The sequence below is a fragment of the Triturus cristatus genome, chromosome 4_1 (assembly GCF_964204655.1).
Source record: "Triturus cristatus chromosome 4_1, aTriCri1.1, whole genome shotgun sequence".
Taxonomy (NCBI): domain Eukaryota; kingdom Metazoa; phylum Chordata; class Amphibia; order Caudata; family Salamandridae; genus Triturus; species Triturus cristatus.
In genome coordinates, this window is record NC_140585.1 from 122341414 (window position 1) to 122360093 (window position 18680).

Sequence of the window (18680 nt, forward strand, 5' to 3'; positions counted from 1 at the left end):
GCTCTCATAATATGGTGATTAATCTTGCATTAGACATGCACTAACTCCTAAAAATTGTATCTCCCTTGGTTACTCATTCATGAGAAATGTATCTCCAAGATTAGGTAGGGCCTGAGTCTAGGTTAACATACAGTGATATCACTCCTATTCAAGTACTAAACATGCCAACCTGAAGTGTAAAACATCCCCTAGGTGTAGTTAAGGCATCAGTTAGGAGTGAACTGAACACTCATGTTATGGGCAATTAGACTTAAAATAAAGTGTGGACAGCAGTAACGTTACTTTTGAAATGTGATGCTGAGTGAGCACACAGGGGAATTAGCTCAAATGGTAGAGCGCTCGCTTAGCATGCGAGAGGTAGCGGGATCGATGCCCGCATTCTCCATTCTAAAATTTGCATACATTTTACTTTTTAACTTGTAATTGCCATGGTTGTTGCAGAGTAAGAACAGAAAAGTCACAGATGGCTTTCAAATTTGGTGTCATTATAACAACTAAAGTGGTTTAATCAAAAGTGTTTAGGTATTCTATAGCACGTGAGAGGAATTTGATTTCTTATGCAATCTCAAAATGAAAATTTCACACCTTCCATTTTCATTTCGTCTTATTTTACTTGACATTCTTTCCTCTGAAGGATGTATAAAAGTGAAGTTCCTTGCAAAACAAGAGCAGAGGAATATCCAGAAACAGTTTTCCTTAATAAAAAATGATGAGTCTGCATACCATATTTAAGTGGGAGCCCGGCTAGCTCAGTCGGTAGAGCATGAGACTCTTAATCTCAGGGTTGTGGGTTCGAGCCCCACGTTGGGTGAAAACGAGTATTTTTTGCTGGATGATAGCATTGGCTCTCATAATATGGTGATTAATCTTGCATTAGACATGCACTAACTCCTAAAAATTGTATCTCCCTTGGTTACTCATTCATGAGAAATGTATCTCCAAGATTAGGTAGGGCCTGAGTCTAGGTTAACATACAGTGATATCACTCCTATTCAAGTACTAAACATGCCAACCTGAAGTGTAAAACATCCCCTAGGTGTAGTTAAGGCATCAGTTAGGAGTGAACTGAACACTCATGTTATGGGCAATTAGACTTAAAATACAGTGTGGACAGCAGTAACGTTACTTTTGAAATGTGATGCTGAGTGAGCACACAGGGGAATTAGCTCAAATGGTAGAGCGCTCGCTTAGCATACGAGAGGTAGCGGGATCGATGCCCCCATTCTCCATTTTAAAATTTGCATACATTTTACTTTTTAACTTGTAATTGCCATGGTTGTTGCAGAGTAAGAACAGAAAAGTCACAGATGGCTTTCAAATTTGGTGTCATTATAACAACTAAAGTGGTTTAATCAAAAGTGTTTAGGTATTCTATAGCACGTGAGAGGAATTTGATTTCTTATGCAATCTCAAAATGAAAATTTCACACCTTCCATTTTCATTTCGTCTTATTTTACTTGACATTCTTTCCTCTGAAGGATGTATGAAAGTGAAGTTCCTTGCAAAACAAGAGCAGAGGAATATCCAGAAACGGTTTTCCTTAATAAAAAATGATGAGTCTGCATACCATATTTAAGTGGGAGCCCGGCTAGCTCAGTCGGTAGAGCATGAGACTCTTAATATCCGGGTCGTGGGTTCGAGCCCCACGTTGGGCGAAAACGAGTATTTTTTGCTGGATGATTGCATTGGCTCTCATAATATGGTGATTAATCTTGCATTAGACATGCACTAACTCCTAAAAATTGTATCTCCCTTGGTTACTCATTCATGAGAAATGTATCTCCAAGATTAGGTAGGGCCTGAGTCTAGGTTAACATACAGTGATATCACTCCTATTCAAGTACTAAACATGCCAACCTGAAGTGTAAAACATCCCCTAGGTGTAGTTAAGGCATCAGTTAGGAGTGAACTGAACACTCATGTTATGGGCAATTAGACTTAAAATAAAGTGTGGACAGCAGTAACGTTACTTTTGAAATGTGATGCTGAGTGAGCACACAGGGGAATTAGCTCAAATGGTAGAGCGCTCGCTTAGCATGCGAGAGGTAGCGGGATCGATGCCCGCATTCTCCATTCTAAAATTTGCATACATTTTACTTTTTAACTTGTAATTGCCATGGTTGTTGCAGAGTAAGAACAGAAAAGTCACAGATGGCTTTCAAATTTGGTGTCATTATAACAACTAAAGTGGTTTAATCAAAAGTGTTTAGGTATTCTATAGCACGTGAGAGGAATTTGATTTCTTATGCAATCTCAAAATGAAAATTTCACACCTTCCATTTTCATTTCGTCTTATTTTACTTGACATTCTTTCCTCTGAAGGATGTATAAAAGTGAAGTTCCTTGCAAAACAAGAGCAGAGGAATATCCAGAAACAGTTTTCCTTAATAAAAAATGATGAGTCTGCATACCATATTTAAGTGGGAGCCCGGCTAGCTCAGTCGGTAGAGCATGAGACTCTTAATCTCAGGGTTGTGGGTTCGAGCCCCACGTTGGGTGAAAACGAGTATTTTTTGCTGGATGATAGCATTGGCTCTCATAATATGGTGATTAATCTTGCATTAGACATGCACTAACTCCTAAAAATTGTATCTCCCTTGGTTACTCATTCATGAGAAATGTATCTCCAAGATTAGGTAGGGCCTGAGTCTAGGTTAACATACAGTGATATCACTCCTATTCAAGTACTAAACATGCCAACCTGAAGTGTAAAACATCCCCTAGGTGTAGTTAAGGCATCAGTTAGGAGTGAACTGAACACTCATGTTATGGGCAATTAGACTTAAAATACAGTGTGGACAGCAGTAACGTTACTTTTGAAATGTGATGCTGAGTGAGCACACAGGGGAATTAGCTCAAATGGTAGAGCGCTCGCTTAGCATGCGAGAGGTAGCGGGATCGATGCCCGCATTCTCCATTCTAAAATTTGCATACATTTTACTTTTTAACTTGTAATTGCCATGGTTGTTGCAGAGTAAGAACAGAAAAGTCACAGATGGCTTTCAAATTTGGTGTCATTATAACAACTAAAGTGGTTTAATCAAAAGTGTTTAGGTATTCTATAGCACGTGAGAGGAATTTGATTTCTTATGCAATCTCAAAATGAAAATTTCACACCTTCCATTTTCATTTCGTCTTATTTTACTTGACATTCTTTCCTCTGAAGGATGTATAAAAGTGAAGTTCCTTGCAAAACAAGAGCAGAGGAATATCCAGAAACAGTTTTCCTTAATAAAAAATGATGAGTCTGCATACCATATTTAAGTGGGAGCCCGGCTAGCTCAGTCGGTAGAGCATGAGACTCTTAATTTCAGGGTTGTGGGTTCGAGCCCCACGTTGGGCGAAAACGAGTATTTTTTGCTGGATGATAGCATTGGCTCTCATAATATGGTGATTAATCTTGCATTAGACATGCACTAACTCCTAAAAATTGTATCTCCCTTGGTTACTCATTCATGAGAAATGTATCTCCAAGATTAGGTAGGGCCTGAGTCTAGGTTAACATACAGTGATATCACTCCTATTCTAGTACTAAACATGCCAACCTGAAGTGTAAAACATCCCCTAGGTGTAGTTAAGGCATCAGTTAGGAGTGAACTGAACACTCATGTTATGGGCAATTAGACTTAAAATAAAGTGTGGACAGCAGTAACGTTACTTTTGAAATGTGATGCTGAGTGAGCACACAGGGGAATTAGCTCAAATGGTAGAGCGCTCGCTTAGCATGCGAGAGGTAGCGGGATCGATGCCCGCATTCTCCATTTTAAAATTTGCATACATTTTACTTTTTAACTTGTAATTTCCATGGTTGTTGCAGAGTAAGAACAGAAAAGTCACAGATGGCTTTCAAATTTGGTGTCATTATAACAACTAAAGTGGTTTAATCAAAAGTGTTTAGGTATTCTATAGCACGTGAGAGGAATTTGATTTCTTATGCAATCTCAAAATGAAAATTTCACACCTTCCATTTTCATTTCGTCTTATTTTACTTGACATTCTTTCCTCTGAAGGATGTATAAAAGTGAAGTTCCTTGCAAAACAAGAGCAGAGGAATATCCAGAAACAGTTTTCCTTAATAAAAAATGATGAGTCTGCATACCATATTTAAGTGGGAGCCCGGCTAGCTCAGTCGGTAGAGCATGAGACTCTTAATCTCAGGGTCGTGGGTTCGAGCCCCACGTTGGGCGAAAACGAGTATTTTTTGCTGGATGATAGCATTGGCTCTCATAATATGGTGATTAATCTTGCATTAGACATGCACTAACTCCTAAAAATTGTATCTCCCTTGGTTACTCATTCATGAGAAATGTATCTCCAAGATTAGGTAGGGCCTGAGTCTAGGTTAACATACAGTGATATCACTCCTATTCAAGTACTAAACATGCCAACCTGAAGTGTAAAACATCCCCTAGGTGTAGTTAAGGCATCAGTTAGGAGTGAACTGAACACTCATGTTATGGGCAATTAGACTTAAAATACAGTGTGGACAGCAGTAACGTTACTTTTGAAATGTGATGCTGAGTGAGCACACAGGGGAATTAGCTCAAATGGTAGAGCGCTCGCTTAGCATACGAGAGGTAGCGGGATCGATGCCCGCATTCTCCATTCTAAAATTTGCATACATTTTACTTTTTAACTTGTAATTGCCATGGTTGTTGCAGAGTAAGAACATGAAAGTCACAGATGGCTTTCAAATTTGGTGTCATTATAACAACTAAAGTGGTTTAATCAAAAGTGTTTAGGTATTCTATAGCACGTGAGAGGAATTTGATTTCTTATGCAATCTCAAAATGAAAATTTCACACCTTCCATTTTCATTTCGTCTTATTTTACTTGACATTCTTTCCTCTGAAGGATGTATGAAAGTGAAGTTCCTTGCAAAACAAGAGCAGAGGAATATCCAGAAACAGTTTTCCTTAATAAAAAATGATGAGTCTGCATACCATATTTAAGTGGGAGCCCGGCTAGCTCAGTCGGTAGAGCATGAGACTCTTAATCTCAGGGTCGTGGGTTCGAGCCCCACGTTGGGCGAAAACGAGTATTTTTTGCTGGATGATAGCATTGGCTCTCATAATATGGTGATTAATCTTGCATTAGACATGCACTAACTCCTAAAAATTGTATCTCCCTTGGTTACTCATTCATGAGAAATGTATCTCCAAGATTAGGTAGGGCCTGAGTCTAGGTTAACATGCAGTGATATCACTCCTATTCAAGTACTAAACATGCCAACCTGAAGTGTAAAACATCCCCTAGGTGTAGTTAAGGCATCAGTTAGGAGTGAACTGAACACTCATGTTATGGGCAATTAGACTTAAAATAAAGTGTGGACAGCAGTAACGTTACTTTTGAAATGTGATGCTGAGTGAGCACACAGGGGAATTAGCTCAAATGGTAGAGCGCTCGCTTAGCATGCGAGAGGTAGCGGGATCGATGCCCGCATTCTCCATTCTAAAATTTGCATACATTTTACTTTTTAACTTGTAATTGCCATGGTTGTTGCAGAGTAAGAACAGAAAAGTCACAGATGGCTTTCAAATTTGGTGTCATTATAACAACTAAAGTGGTTTAATCAAAAGTGTTTAGGTATTCTATAGCACGTGAGAGGAATTTGATTTCTTATGCAATCTCAAAATGAAAATTTCACACCTTCCATTTTCATTTCGTCTTATTTTACTTGACATTCTTTCCTCTGAAGGATGTATAAAAGTGAAGTTCCTTGCAAAACAAGAGCAGAGGAATATCCAGAAACAGTTTTCCTTAATAAAAAATGATGAGTCTGCATACCATATTTAAGTGGGAGCCCGGCTAGCTCAGTTGGTAGAGCATGAGACTCTTAATCTCAGGGTCGTGGGTTCGAGCCCCATGTTGGGCAAAAACGAGTATTTTTTGCTGGATGATAGCATTGGCTCTCATAATATGGTGATTAATCTTGCATTAGACATGCACTAACTCCTAAAAATTGTATCTCCCTTGGTTACTCATTCATGAGAAATGTATCTCCAAGATTAGGTAGGGCCTGAGTCTAGGTTAACATACAGTGATATCACTCCTATTCAAGTACTAAACATGCCAACCTGAAGTGTAAAACATCCCCTAGGTGTAGTTAAGGCATCAGTTAGGAGTGAACTGAACACTCATGTTATGGGCAATTAGACTTAAAATAAAGTGTGGACAGCAGTAACGTTACTTTTGAAATGTGATGCTGAGTGAGCACACAGGGGAATTAGCTCAAATGGTAGAGCGCTCGCTTAGCATGCGAGAGGTAGCGGGATCGATGCCTGCATTCTCCATTTTAAAATTTGCATACATTTTACTTTTTAACTTGTAATTGCCATGGTTGTTGCAGAGTAAGAACAGAAAAGTCACAGATGGCTTTCAAATTTGGTGTCATTATAACAACTAAAGTGGTTTAATCAAAAGTGTTTAGGTATTCTATAGCACGTGAGAGGAATTTGATTTCTTATGCAATCTCAAAATGAAAATTTCACACCTTCCATTTTCATTTCGTCTTATTTTACTTGACATTCTTTCCTCTGAAGGATGTATAAAAGTGAAGTTCCTTGCAAAACAAGAGCAGAGGAATATCCAGAAACGGTTTTCCTTAATAAAAAATGATGAGTCTGCATACCATATTTAAGTGGGAGCCCGGCTATCTCAGTCGGTAGAGCATGAGACTCTTAATATCAGGGTCGTGGGTTCGAGCCCCACGTTGGGCGAAAACGAGTATTTTTTGCTGGATGATTGCATTGGCTCTCATAATATGGTGATTAATCTTGCATTAGACATGCACTAACTCCTAAAAATTGTATCTCCCTTGGTTACTCATTCATGAGAAATGTATCTCCAAGATTAGGTAGGGCCTGAGTCTAGGTTAACATACAGTGATATCACTCCTATTCAAGTACTAAACATGCCAACCTGAAGTGTAAAACATCCCCTAGGTGTAGTTAAGGCATCAGTTAGGAGTGAACTGAACACTCATGTTATGGGCAATTAGACTTAAAATAAAGTGTGGACAGCAGTAACGTTACTTTTGAAATGTGATGCTGAGTGAGCACACAGGGGAATTAGCTCAAATGGTAGAGCGCTCGCTTAGCATGCGAGAGGTAGCGGGAGCGATGCCCGCATTCTCCATTCTAAAATTTGCATACATTTTACTTTTTAACTTGTAATTGCCATGGTTGTTGCAGAGTAAGAACAGAAAAGTCACAGATGGCTTTCAAATTTGGTGTCATTATAACAACTAAAGTGGTTTAATCAAAAGTGTTTAGGTATTCTATAGCACGTGAGAGGAATTTGATTTCTTATGCAATCTCAAAATGAAAATTTCACACCTTCCATTTTCATTTCGTCTTATTTTACTTGACATTCTTTCCTCTGAAGGATGTATAAAAGTGAAGTTCCTTGCAAAACAAGAGCAGAGGAATATCCAGAAACAGTTTTCCTTAATAAAAAATGATGAGTCTGCATACCATGTTTAAGTGGGAGCCCGGCTAGCTCAGTCGGTAGAGCATGAGACTCTTAATCTCAGGGTCGTGGGTTCGAGCCCCACGTTGGGCGAAAACGAGTATTTTTTGCTGGATGATAGCATTGGCTCTCATAATATGGTGATTAATCTTGCATTAGACATGCACTAACTCCTAAAAATTGTATCTCCCTTGGTTACTCATTCATGAGAAATGTATCTCCAAGATTAGGTAGGGCCTGAGTCTAGGTTAACATGCAGTGATATCACTCCTATTCAAGTACTAAACATGCCAACCTGAAGTGTAAAACATCCCCTAGGTGTAGTAAAGGCATCAGTTAGGAGTGAACTGAACACTCATGTTATGGGCAATTAGACTTAAAATAAAGTGTGGACAGCAGTAACGTTACTTTTGAAATGTTATGCTGAGTGAGCACACAGGGGAATTAGCTCAAATGGTAGAGCGCTCGCTTAGCATGCGAGAGGTAGCGGGATCGATGCCCGCATTCTCCATTTTAAAATTTGCATACATTTTACTTTTTAACTTGTAATTGCCATGGTTGTTGCAGAGTAAGAACAGAAAAGTCACAGATGGCTTTCAAATTTGGTGTCATTATAACAACTAAAGTGGTTTAATCAAAAGTGTTTAGGTATTCTATAGCACGTGAGAGGAATTTGATTTCTTATGCAATCTCAAAATGAAAATTTCACACCTTCCATTTTCATTTCGTCTTATTTTACTTGACATTCTTTCCTCTGAAGGATGTATAAAAGTGAAGTTCCTTGCAAAACAAGAGCAGAGGAATATCCAGAAACAGTTTTCCTTAATAAAAAATGATGAGTCTGCATACCATATTTAAGTGGGAGCCCGGCTAGCTCAGTCGGTAGAGCATGAGACTCTTAATCTCAGGGTCGTGGGTTCGAACCCCACGTTGGGCGAAAACGAGTATTTTTTGCTGGATGATAGCATTGGCTCTCATAATATGGTGATTAATCTTGCATTAGACATGCACTAACTCCTAAAAATTGTATCTCCCTTGGTTACTCATTCATGAGAAATGTATCTCCAAGATTAGGTAGGGCCTGAGTCTACGTTAACATGCAGTGATATCACTCCTATTCAAGTACTAAACATGCCAACCTGAAGTGTAAAACATCCCCTAGGTGTAGTTAAGGCATCAGTTAGGAGTGAACTGAACACTCATGTTATGGGCAATTAGACTTAAAATAAAGTGTGGACAGCAGTAACGTTACTTTTGAAATGTGATGCTGAGTGAGCACACAGGGGAATTAGCTCAAATGGTAGAGCGCTCGCTTAGCATGCGAGAGGTAGCGGGATCGATGCCCGCATTCTCCATTTTAAAATTTGCATACATTTTACTTTTTAACTTGTAATTGCCATGGTTGTTGCAGAGTAAGAACAGAAAAGTCACAGATGGCTTTCAAATTTGGTGTCATTATAACAACTAAAGTGGTTTAATCAAAAGTGTTTAGGTATTCTATAGCACGTGAGAGGAATTTGATTTCTTATGCAATCTCAAAATGAAAATTTCACACCTTCCATTTTCATTTCGTCTTATTTTACTTGACATTCTTTCCTCTGAAGGATGTATAAAAGTGAAGTTCCTTGCAAAACAAGAGCAGAGGAATATCCAGAAACAGTTTTCCTTAATAAAAAATGATGAGTCTGCATACCATATTTAAGTGGGAGCCCGGCTAGCTCAGTCGGTAGAGCATGAGACTCTTAATCTCAGGGTCGTGGGTTCGAGCCCCAAGTTGGGCGATAACGAGTATTTTTTGCTGGATGATAGCATTGGCTCTCATAATATGGTGATTAATCTTGCATTAGACATGCACTAACTCCTAAAAATTGTATCTCCCTTGGTTACTCATTCATGAGAAATGTATCTCCAAGATTAGGTAGGGCCTGAGTCTAGGTTAACATGCAGTGATATCACTCCTATTCAAGTACTAAACATGCCAACCTGAAGTGTAAAACATCCCCTAGGTGTAGTTAAGGCATCAGTTAGGAGTGAACTGAACACTCATGTTATGGGCAATTAGACTTAAAATAAAGTGTGGACAGCAGTAACGTTACTTTTGAAATGTGATGCTGAGTGAGCACACAGGGGAATTAGCTCAAATGGTAGAGCGCTCGCTTAGCATGCGAGAGGTAGCGGGATCGATGCCCGCATTCTCCATTCTAAAATTTGCATACATTTTACTTTTTAACTTGTAATTGCCATGGTTGTTGCAGAGTAAGAACAGAAAAGTCACAGATGGCTTTCAAATTTGGTGTCATTATAACAACTAAAGTGGTTTAATCAAAAGTGTTTAGGTATTCTATAGCACGTGAGAGAAATTTGATTTCTTATGCAATCTCAAAATGAAAATTTCACACCTTCCATTTTCATTTCGTCTTATTTTACTTGACATTCTTTCCTCTGAAGGATGTATAAAAGTGAAGTTCCTTGCAAAACAAGAGCAGAGGAATATCCAGAAACAGTTTTCCTTAATAAAAAATGATGAGTCTGCATACCATATTTAAGTGGGAGCCCGGCTAGCTCAGTCGGTAGAGCATGAGACTCTTAATCTCAGGGTCGTGGGTTCGAGCCCCACGTTGGGCGAAAACGAGTATTTTTTGCTGGATGATAGCATTGGCTCTCATAATATGGTGATTAATCTTGCATTAGACATGCACTAACTCCTAAAAATTGTATCTCCCTTGGTTACTCATTCATGAGAAATGTATCTCCAAGATTAGGTAGGGCCTGAGTCTAGGTTAACATGCAGTGATATCACTCCTATTCAAGTACTAAACATGCCAACCTGAAGTGTAAATCATCCCCTAGGTGTAGTTAAGGCATCAGTTAGGAGTGAACTGAACACTCATGTTATGGGCAATTAGACTTAAAATAAAGTGTGGACAGCAGTAACGTTACTTTTGAAATGTGATGCTGAGTGAGCACACAGGGGAATTAGCTCAAATGGTAGAGCGCTCGCTTAGCATGCGAGAGGTAGCGGGATCGATGCCCGCATTCTCCATTTTAAAATTTGCATACATTTTACTTTTTAACTTGTAATTGCCATGGTTGTTGCAGAGTAAGAACAGAAAAGTCACAGATGGCTTTCAAATTTGGTGTCATTATTACAACTAAAGTGGTTTAATCAAAAGTGTTTAGGTATTCTATAGCACGTGAGAGGAATTTGATTTCTTATGCAATCTCAAAATGAAAATTTCACACCTTCCATTTTCATTTCGTCTTATTTTACTTGACATTCTTTCCTCTGAAGGATGTATAAAAGTGAAGTTCCTTGCAAAACAAGAGCAGAGGAATATCCAGAAACAGTTTTCCTTAATAAAAAATGATGAGTCTGCATACCATATTTAAGTGGGAGCCCGGCTAGCTCAGTCGGTAGAGCATGAGACTCTTAATATCAGGGTCGTGGGTTCGAGCCCCACGTTGGGCGAAAACGAGTATTTTTTGCTGGATGATAGCATTGGCTCTCATAATATGGTGATTAATCTTGCATTAGACATGCACTAACTCCTAAAAATTGTATCTCCCTTGGTTACTCATTCATGAGAAATGTATCTCCAAGATTAGGTAGGGCCTGAGTCTACGTTAACATGCAGTGATATCACTCCTATTCAAGTACTAAACATGCCAACCTGAAGTGTAAAACATCCCCTAGGTGTAGTTAAGGCATCAGTTAGGAGTGAACTGAACACTCATGTTATGGGCAATTAGACTTAAAATAAAGTGTGGACAGCAGTAACGTTACTTTTGAAATGTGATGCTGAGTGAGCACACAGGGGAATTAGCTCAAATGGTAGAGCGCTCGCTTAGCATGCGAGAGGTAGCGGGATCGATGCCCGCATTCTCCATTCTAAAATTTGCATACATTTTACTTTTTAACTTGTAATTGCCATGGTTGTTGCAGAGTAAGAACAGAAAAGTCACAGATGGCTTTCAAATTTGGTGTCATTATAACAACTAAAGTGGTTTAATCAAAAGTGTTTAGGTATTCTATAGCACGTGAGAGAAATTTGATTTCTTATGCAATCTCAAAATGAAAATTTCACACCTTCCATTTTCATTTCGTCTTATTTTACTTGACATTCTTTCCTCTGAAGGATGTATAAAAGTGAAGTTCCTTGCAAAACAAGAGCAGAGGAATATCCAGAAACAGTTTTCCTTAATAAAAAATGATGAGTCTGCATACCATATTTAAGTGGGAGCCCGGCTAGCTCAGTCGGTAGAGCATGAGACTCTTAATCTCAGGGTCGTGGGTTCGAGCCCCACGTTGGGCGAAAACGAGTATTTTTTGCTGGATGATAGCATTGGCTCTCATAATATGGTGATTAATCTTGCATTAGACATGCACTAACTCCTAAAAATTGTATCTCCCTTGGTTACTCATTCATGAGAAATGTATCTCCAAGATTAGGTAGGGCCTGAGTCTAGGTTAACATGCAGTGATATCACTCCTATTCAAGTACTAAACATGCCAACCTGAAGTGTAAAACATCCCCTAGGTGTAGTTAAGGCATCAGTTAGGAGTGAACTGAACACTCATGTTATGGGCAATTAGACTTAAAATAAAGTGTGGACAGCAGTAACGTTACTTTTGAAATGTGATGCTGAGTGAGCACACAGGGGAATTAGCTCAAATGGTAGAGCGCTCGCTTAGCATGCGAGAGGTAGCGGGATCGATGCCCGCATTCTCCATTTTAAAATTTGCATACATTTTACTTTTTAACTTGTAATTGCCATGGTTGTTGCAGAGTAAGAACAGAAAAGTCACAGATGGCTTTCAAATTTGGTGTCATTATTACAACTAAAGTGGTTTAATCAAAAGTGTTTAGGTATTCTATAGCACGTGAGAGGAATTTGATTTCTTATGCAATCTCAAAATGAAAATTTCACACCTTCCATTTTCATTTCGTCTTATTTTACTTGACATTCTTTCCTCTGAAGGATGTATAAAAGTGAAGTTCCTTGCAAAACAAGAGCAGAGGAATATCCAGAAACAGTTTTCCTTAATAAAAAATGATGAGTCTGCATACCATATTTAAGTGGGAGCCCGGCTAGCTCAGTCGGTAGAGCATGAGACTCTTAATCTCAGGGTCGTGGGTTCGAGCCCCACGTTGGGCGAAAACGAGTATTTTTTGCTGGATGATAGCATTGGCTCTCATAATATGGTGATTAATCTTGCATTAGACATGCACTAACTCCTAAAAATTGTATCTCCCTTGGTTACTCATTCATGAGAAATGTATCTCCAAGATTAGGTAGGGCCTGAGTCTAGGTTAACATGCAGTGATATCACTCCTATTCAAGTACTAAACATGCCAACCTGAAGTGTAAAACATCCCCTAGGTGTAGTTAAGGCATCAGTTAGGAGTGAACTGAACACTCATGTTATGGGCAATTAGACTTAAAATAAAGTGTGGACAGCAGTAACGTTACTTTTGAAATGTGATGCTGAGTGAGCACACAGGGGAATTAGCTCAAATGGTAGAGCGCTCGCTTAGCATGCGAGAGGTAGCGGGATCGATGCCCGCATTCTCCATTCTAAAATTTGCATACATTTTACTTTTTAACTTGTAATTGCCATGGTTGTTGCAGAGTAAGAACAGAAAAGTCACAGATGGCTTTCAAATTTGGTGTCATTATAACAACTAAAGTAGTTTAATCAAAAGTGTTTAGGTATTCTATAGCACGTGAGAGGAATTTGATTTCTTATGCAATCTCAAAATGAAAATTTCACACCTTCCATTTTCATTTCGTCTTATTTTACTTGACATTCTTTCCTCTGAAGGATGTATAAAAGTGAAGTTCCTTGCAAAACAAGAGCAGAGGAATATCCAGAAACGGTTTTCCTTAATAAAAAATGATGAGTCTGCATACCATATTTAAGTGGGAGCCCGGCTATCTCAGTCGGTAGAGCATGAGACTCTTAATATCAGGGTCGTGGGTTCGAGCCCCACGTTGGGCGAAAACGAGTATTTTTTGCTGGATGATTGCATTGGCTCTCATAATATGGTGATTAATCTTGCATTAGACATGCACTAACTCCTAAAAATTGTATCTCCCTTGGTTACTCATTCATGAGAAATGTATCTCCAAGATTAGGTAGGGCCTGAGTCTAGGTTAACATACAGTGATATCACTCCTATTCAAGTACTAAACATGCCAACCTGAAGTGTAAAACATCCCCTAGGTGTAGTTAAGGCATCAGTTAGGAGTGAACTGAACACTCATGTTATGGGCAATTAGACTTAAAATAAAGTGTGGACAGCAGTAACGTTACTTTTGAAATGTGATGCTGAGTGAGCACACAGGGGAATTAGCTCAAATGGTAGAGCGCTCGCTTAGCATGCGAGAGGTAGCGGGATCGATGCCCGCATTCTCCATTTTAAAATTTGCATACATTTTACTTTTTAACTTGTAATTGCCATGGTTGTTGCAGAGTAAGAACAGAAAAGTCACAGATGGCTTTCAAATTTGGTGTCATTATAACAACTAAAGTGGTTTAATCAAAAGTGTTTAGGTATTCTATAGCACGTGAGAGGAATTTGATTTCTTATGCAATCTCAAAATGAAAATTTCACACCTTCCATTTTCATTTCGTCTTATTTTACTTGACATTCTTTCCTCTGAAGGATGTATAAAAGTGAAGTTCCTTGCAAAACAAGAGCAGAGGAATATCCAGAAACAGTTTTCCTTAATAAAAAATGATGAGTCTGCATACCATATTTAAGTGGGAGCCCGGCTAGCTCAGTCGGTAGAGCATGAGACTCTTAATCTCAGGGTCGTGGGTTCGAGCCCCACGTTGGGCGAAAACGAGTATTTTTTGCTGGATGATAGCATTGGCTCTCATAATATGGTGATTAATCTTGCATTAGACATGCACTAACTCCTAAAAATTGTATCTCCCTTGGTTACTCATTCATGAGAAATGTATCTCCAAGATTAGGTAGGGCCTGAGTCTAGGTTAACATGCAGTGATATCACTCCTATTCAAGTACTAAACATGCCAACCTGAAGTGTAAAACATCCCCTAGGTGTAGTTAAGGCATCAGTTAGGAGTGAACTGAACACTCATGTTATGGGCAATTAGACTTAAAATAAAGTGTGGACAGCAGTAACGTTACTTTTGAAATGTGATGCTGAGTGAGCACACAGGGGAATTAGCTCAAATGGTAGAGCGCTCGCTTAGCATGCGAGAGGTAGCGGGATCGATGCCCGCATTCTCCATTCTAAAATTTGCATACATTTTACTTTTTAACTTGTAATTGCCATGGTTGTTGCAGAGTAAGAACAGAAAAGTCACAGATGGCTTTCAAATTTGGTGTCATTATAACAACTAAAGTGGTTTAATCAAAAGTGTTTAGGTATTCTATAGCACGTGAGAGAAATTTGATTTCTTATGCAATCTCAAAATGAAAATTTCACACCTTCCATTTTCATTTCGTCTTATTTTACTTGACATTCTTTCCTCTGAAGGATGTATAAAAGTGAAGTTCCTTGCAAAACAAGAGCAGAGGAATATCCAGAAACAGTTTTCCTTAATAAAAAATGATGAGTCTGCATACCATATTTAAGTGGGAGCCCGGCTAGCTCAGTCGGTAGAGCATGAGACTCTTAATCTCAGGGTCGTGGGTTCGAGCCCCACGTTGGGCGAAAACGAGTATTTTTTGCTGGATGATAGCATTGGCTCTCATAATATGGTGATTAATCTTGCATTAGACATGCACTAACTCCTAAAAATTGTATCTCCCTTGGTTACTCATTCATGAGAAATGTATCTCCAAGATTAGGTAGGGCCTGAGTCTAGGTTAACATGCAGTGATATCACTCCTATTCAAGTACTAAACATGCCAACCTGAAGTGTAAAACATCCCCTAGGTGTAGTTAAGGCATCAGTTAGGAGTGAACTGAACACTCATGTTATGGGCAATTAGACTTAAAATAAAGTGTGGACAGCAGTAACGTTACTTTTGAAATGTGATGCTGAGTGAGCACACAGGGGAATTAGCTCAAATGGTAGAGCGCTCGCTTAGCATGCGAGAGGTAGCGGGATCGATGCCCGCATTCTCCATTTTAAAATTTGCATACATTTTACTTTTTAACTTGTAATTGCCATGGTTGTTGCAGAGTAAGAACAGAAAAGTCAGAGATGGCTTTCAAATTTGGTGTCATTATAACAACTAAAGTGGTTTAATCAAAAGTGTGTAGGTATTCTATAGCACGTGAGAGGAATTTGATTTCTTATGCAATCTCAAAATGAAAATTTCACACCTTCCATTTTCATTTCGTCTTATTTTACTTGACATTCTTTCCTCTGAAGGATGTATAAAAGTGAAGTTCCTTGCAAAACAAGAGCAGAGGAATATCCAGAAACGGTTTTCCTTAATAAAAAATGATGAGTCTGCATACCATATTTAAGTGGGAGCCCGGCTATCTCAGTCGGTAGAGCATGAGACTCTTAATATCAGGGTCGTGGGTTCGAGCCCCACGTTGGGCGAAAACGAGTATTTTTTGCTGGATGATTGCATTGGCTCTCATAATATGGTGATTAATCTTGCATTAGACATGCACTAACTCCTAAAAATTGTATCTCCCTTGGTTACTCATTCATGAGAAATGTATCTCCAAGATTAGGTAGGGCCTGAGTCTAGGTTAACATGCAGTGATATCACTCCTATTCAAGTACTAAACATGCCAACCTGAAGTGTAAAACATCCCCTAGGTGTAGTTAAGGCATCAGTTAGGAGTGAACTGAACACTCATGTTATGGGCAATTAGACTTAAAATAAAGTGTGGACAGCAGTAACGTTACTTTTGAAATGTGATGCTGAGTGAGCACACAGGGGAATTAGCTCAAATGGTAGAGCGCTCGCTTAGCATGCGAGAGGTAGCGGGATCGATGCCCGCATTCTCCATTCTAAAATTTGCATACATTTTACTTTTTAACTTGTAATTGCCATGGTTGTTGCAGAGTAAGAACAGAAAAGTCACAGATGGCTTTCAAATTTGGTGTCATTATAACAACTAAAGTGGTTTAATCAAAAGTGTTTAGGTATTCTATAGCACGTGAGAGGAATTTGATTTCTTATGCAATCTCAAAATGAAAATTTCACACCTTCCATTTTCATTTCGTCTTATTTTACTTGACATTCTTTCCTCTGAAGGATGTATAAAAGTGAAGTTCCTTGCAAAACAAGAGCAGAGGAATATCCAGAAACAGTTTTCCTTAATAAAAAATGATGAGTCTGCATACCATATTTAAGTGGGAGCCCGGCTAGCTCAGTCGGTAGAGCATGAGACTCTTAATCTCAGGGTCGTGGGTTCGAGCCCCACGTTGGGCGAAAACGAGTATTTTTTGCTGGATGATAGCATTGGCTCTCATAATATGGTGATTAATCTTGCATTAGACATGCACTAACTCCTAAAAATTGTATCTCCCTTGGTTACTCATTCATGAGAAATGTATCTCCAAGATTAGGTAGGGCCTGAGTCTAGGTTAACATACAGTGATATCACTCCTATTCAAGTACTAAACATGCCAACCTGAAGTGTAAAACATCCCCTAGGTGTAGTTAAGGCATCAGTTAGGAGTGAACTGAACACTCATGTTATGGGCAATTAGACTTAAAATAAAGTGTGGACAGCAGTAACGTTACTTTTGAAATGTGATGCTGAGTGAGCACACAGGGGAATTAGCTCAAATGGTAGAGCGCTCGCTTAGCATGCGAGAGGTAGCGGGATCGATGCCCGCATTCTCCATTCTAAAATTTGCATACATTTTACTTTTTAACTTGTAATTGCCATGGTTGTTGCAGAGTAAGAACAGAAAAGTCACAGATGGCTTTCAAATTTGGTGTCATTATAACAACTAAAGTGGTTTAATCAAAAGTGTTTAGGTATTCTATAGCACGTGAGAGGAATTTGATTTCTTATGCAATCTCAAAATGAAAATTTCACATCTTCCATTTTCATTTCGTCTTATTTTACTTGACATTCTTTCCTCTGAAGGATGTATAAAAGTGAAGTTCCTTGCAAAACAAGAGCAGAGGAATATCCAGAAACAGTTTTCCTTAATAAAAAATGATGAGTCTGCATACCATATTTAAGTGGGAGCCCGGCTAGCTCAGTCGGTAGAGCATGAGACTCTTAATCTCAGGGTCGTGGGTTCGAGCCCCACGTTGGGCGAAAACGAGTATTTTTTGCTGGATGATAGCATTGGCTCTCATAATATGGTGATTAATCTTGCATTAGACATGCACTAACTCCTAAAAATTGTATCTCCCTTGGTTACTCATTCATGAGAAATGTATCTCCAAGATTAGGTAGGGCCTGAGTCTAGGTTAACATACAGTGATATCACTCCTATTCAAGTACTAAACATGCCAACCTGAAGTGTAAAACATCCCCTAGGTGTAGTTAAGGCATCAGTTAGGAGTGAACTGAACACTCATGTTATGGGCAATTAGACTTAAAATAAAGTGTGGACAGCAGTAACGTTACTTTTGAAATGTGATGCTGAGTGAGCACACAGGGGAATTAGCTCAAATGGTAGAGCGCTCGCTTAGCATGCGAGAGGTAGCGGGATCGATGCCCGCATTCTCCATTCTAAAATTTGCATACATTTTTCTTTTTAACTTGTAATTGCCATGGTTGTTGCAGAGTAAGAACAGAAAAGTCACAGATGGCTTTCAAATTTGGTGTCATTATAACAACTAAAGTGGTTTAATCAAAAGTGTTTAGGTATTCTATAGCACGTGAGAGGAATTTGATTTCTTATGCAATCTCAAAATGAAAATTTCACATCTTCCATTTTCATTTCGTCTTATTTTACTTGACATTCTTTCCTCTGAAGGATGTATAAAAGTGAAGTTCCTTGCAAAACAAGAGCAGAGGAATATCCAGAAACAGTTTTCCTTAATAAAAAATGATGAGTCTGCATACCATATTTAAGTGGGAGCCCGGCTAGCTCAGTCGGTAGAGCATGAGACTCTTAATCTCAGGGTCGTGGGTTCGAACCCCACGTTGGGCGAAAACGAGTATTTTTTGCTGGATGATAGCATTGGCTCTCATAATATGGTGATTAATCTTGCATTAGACATGCACTAACTCCTAAAAATTGTATCTCCCTTGGTTACTCATTCATGAGAAATGTATCTCCAAGATTAGGTAGGGCC

The 18680-nt window shown here is 38.9% G+C and overlaps 12 non-coding genes across 12 annotated transcripts; all 12 read left to right on the forward strand.

Moving 5' to 3' along the window:
* Window positions 1-4114: 4114 nt before the first annotated feature.
* TRNAK-CUU (transfer RNA lysine (anticodon CUU)) lies at window positions 4115-4187 on the forward strand. Its single transcript has one exon. It is a non-coding gene; the product is annotated as a tRNA-Lys (tRNA).
* A 771-nt stretch (window positions 4188-4958) lies between these two features.
* On the forward strand, window positions 4959-5031 carry TRNAK-CUU (transfer RNA lysine (anticodon CUU)). Its single transcript has one exon. It is a non-coding gene; the product is annotated as a tRNA-Lys (tRNA).
* Window positions 5032-7490: 2459 nt separating this feature from the next.
* TRNAK-CUU (transfer RNA lysine (anticodon CUU)) lies at window positions 7491-7563 on the forward strand. Its single transcript has one exon. It is a non-coding gene; the product is annotated as a tRNA-Lys (tRNA).
* A 771-nt stretch (window positions 7564-8334) lies between these two features.
* TRNAK-CUU (transfer RNA lysine (anticodon CUU)) lies at window positions 8335-8407 on the forward strand. Its single transcript has one exon. It is a non-coding gene; the product is annotated as a tRNA-Lys (tRNA).
* A 1615-nt stretch (window positions 8408-10022) lies between these two features.
* On the forward strand, window positions 10023-10095 carry TRNAK-CUU (transfer RNA lysine (anticodon CUU)). The gene has a single exon. It is a non-coding gene; the product is annotated as a tRNA-Lys (tRNA).
* Window positions 10096-11710: 1615 nt separating this feature from the next.
* Window positions 11711-11783, forward strand: TRNAK-CUU (transfer RNA lysine (anticodon CUU)). The gene has a single exon. It is a non-coding gene; the product is annotated as a tRNA-Lys (tRNA).
* Window positions 11784-12554: 771 nt separating this feature from the next.
* TRNAK-CUU (transfer RNA lysine (anticodon CUU)) lies at window positions 12555-12627 on the forward strand. Its single transcript has one exon. It is a non-coding gene; the product is annotated as a tRNA-Lys (tRNA).
* Window positions 12628-14242: 1615 nt separating this feature from the next.
* TRNAK-CUU (transfer RNA lysine (anticodon CUU)) lies at window positions 14243-14315 on the forward strand. Its single transcript has one exon. It is a non-coding gene; the product is annotated as a tRNA-Lys (tRNA).
* A 771-nt stretch (window positions 14316-15086) lies between these two features.
* Window positions 15087-15159, forward strand: TRNAK-CUU (transfer RNA lysine (anticodon CUU)). Its single transcript has one exon. It is a non-coding gene; the product is annotated as a tRNA-Lys (tRNA).
* A 1615-nt stretch (window positions 15160-16774) lies between these two features.
* On the forward strand, window positions 16775-16847 carry TRNAK-CUU (transfer RNA lysine (anticodon CUU)). The gene has a single exon. It is a non-coding gene; the product is annotated as a tRNA-Lys (tRNA).
* A 771-nt stretch (window positions 16848-17618) lies between these two features.
* TRNAK-CUU (transfer RNA lysine (anticodon CUU)) lies at window positions 17619-17691 on the forward strand. The gene has a single exon. It is a non-coding gene; the product is annotated as a tRNA-Lys (tRNA).
* A 771-nt stretch (window positions 17692-18462) lies between these two features.
* Window positions 18463-18535, forward strand: TRNAK-CUU (transfer RNA lysine (anticodon CUU)). The gene has a single exon. It is a non-coding gene; the product is annotated as a tRNA-Lys (tRNA).
* Window positions 18536-18680: the final 145 nt, after the last annotated feature.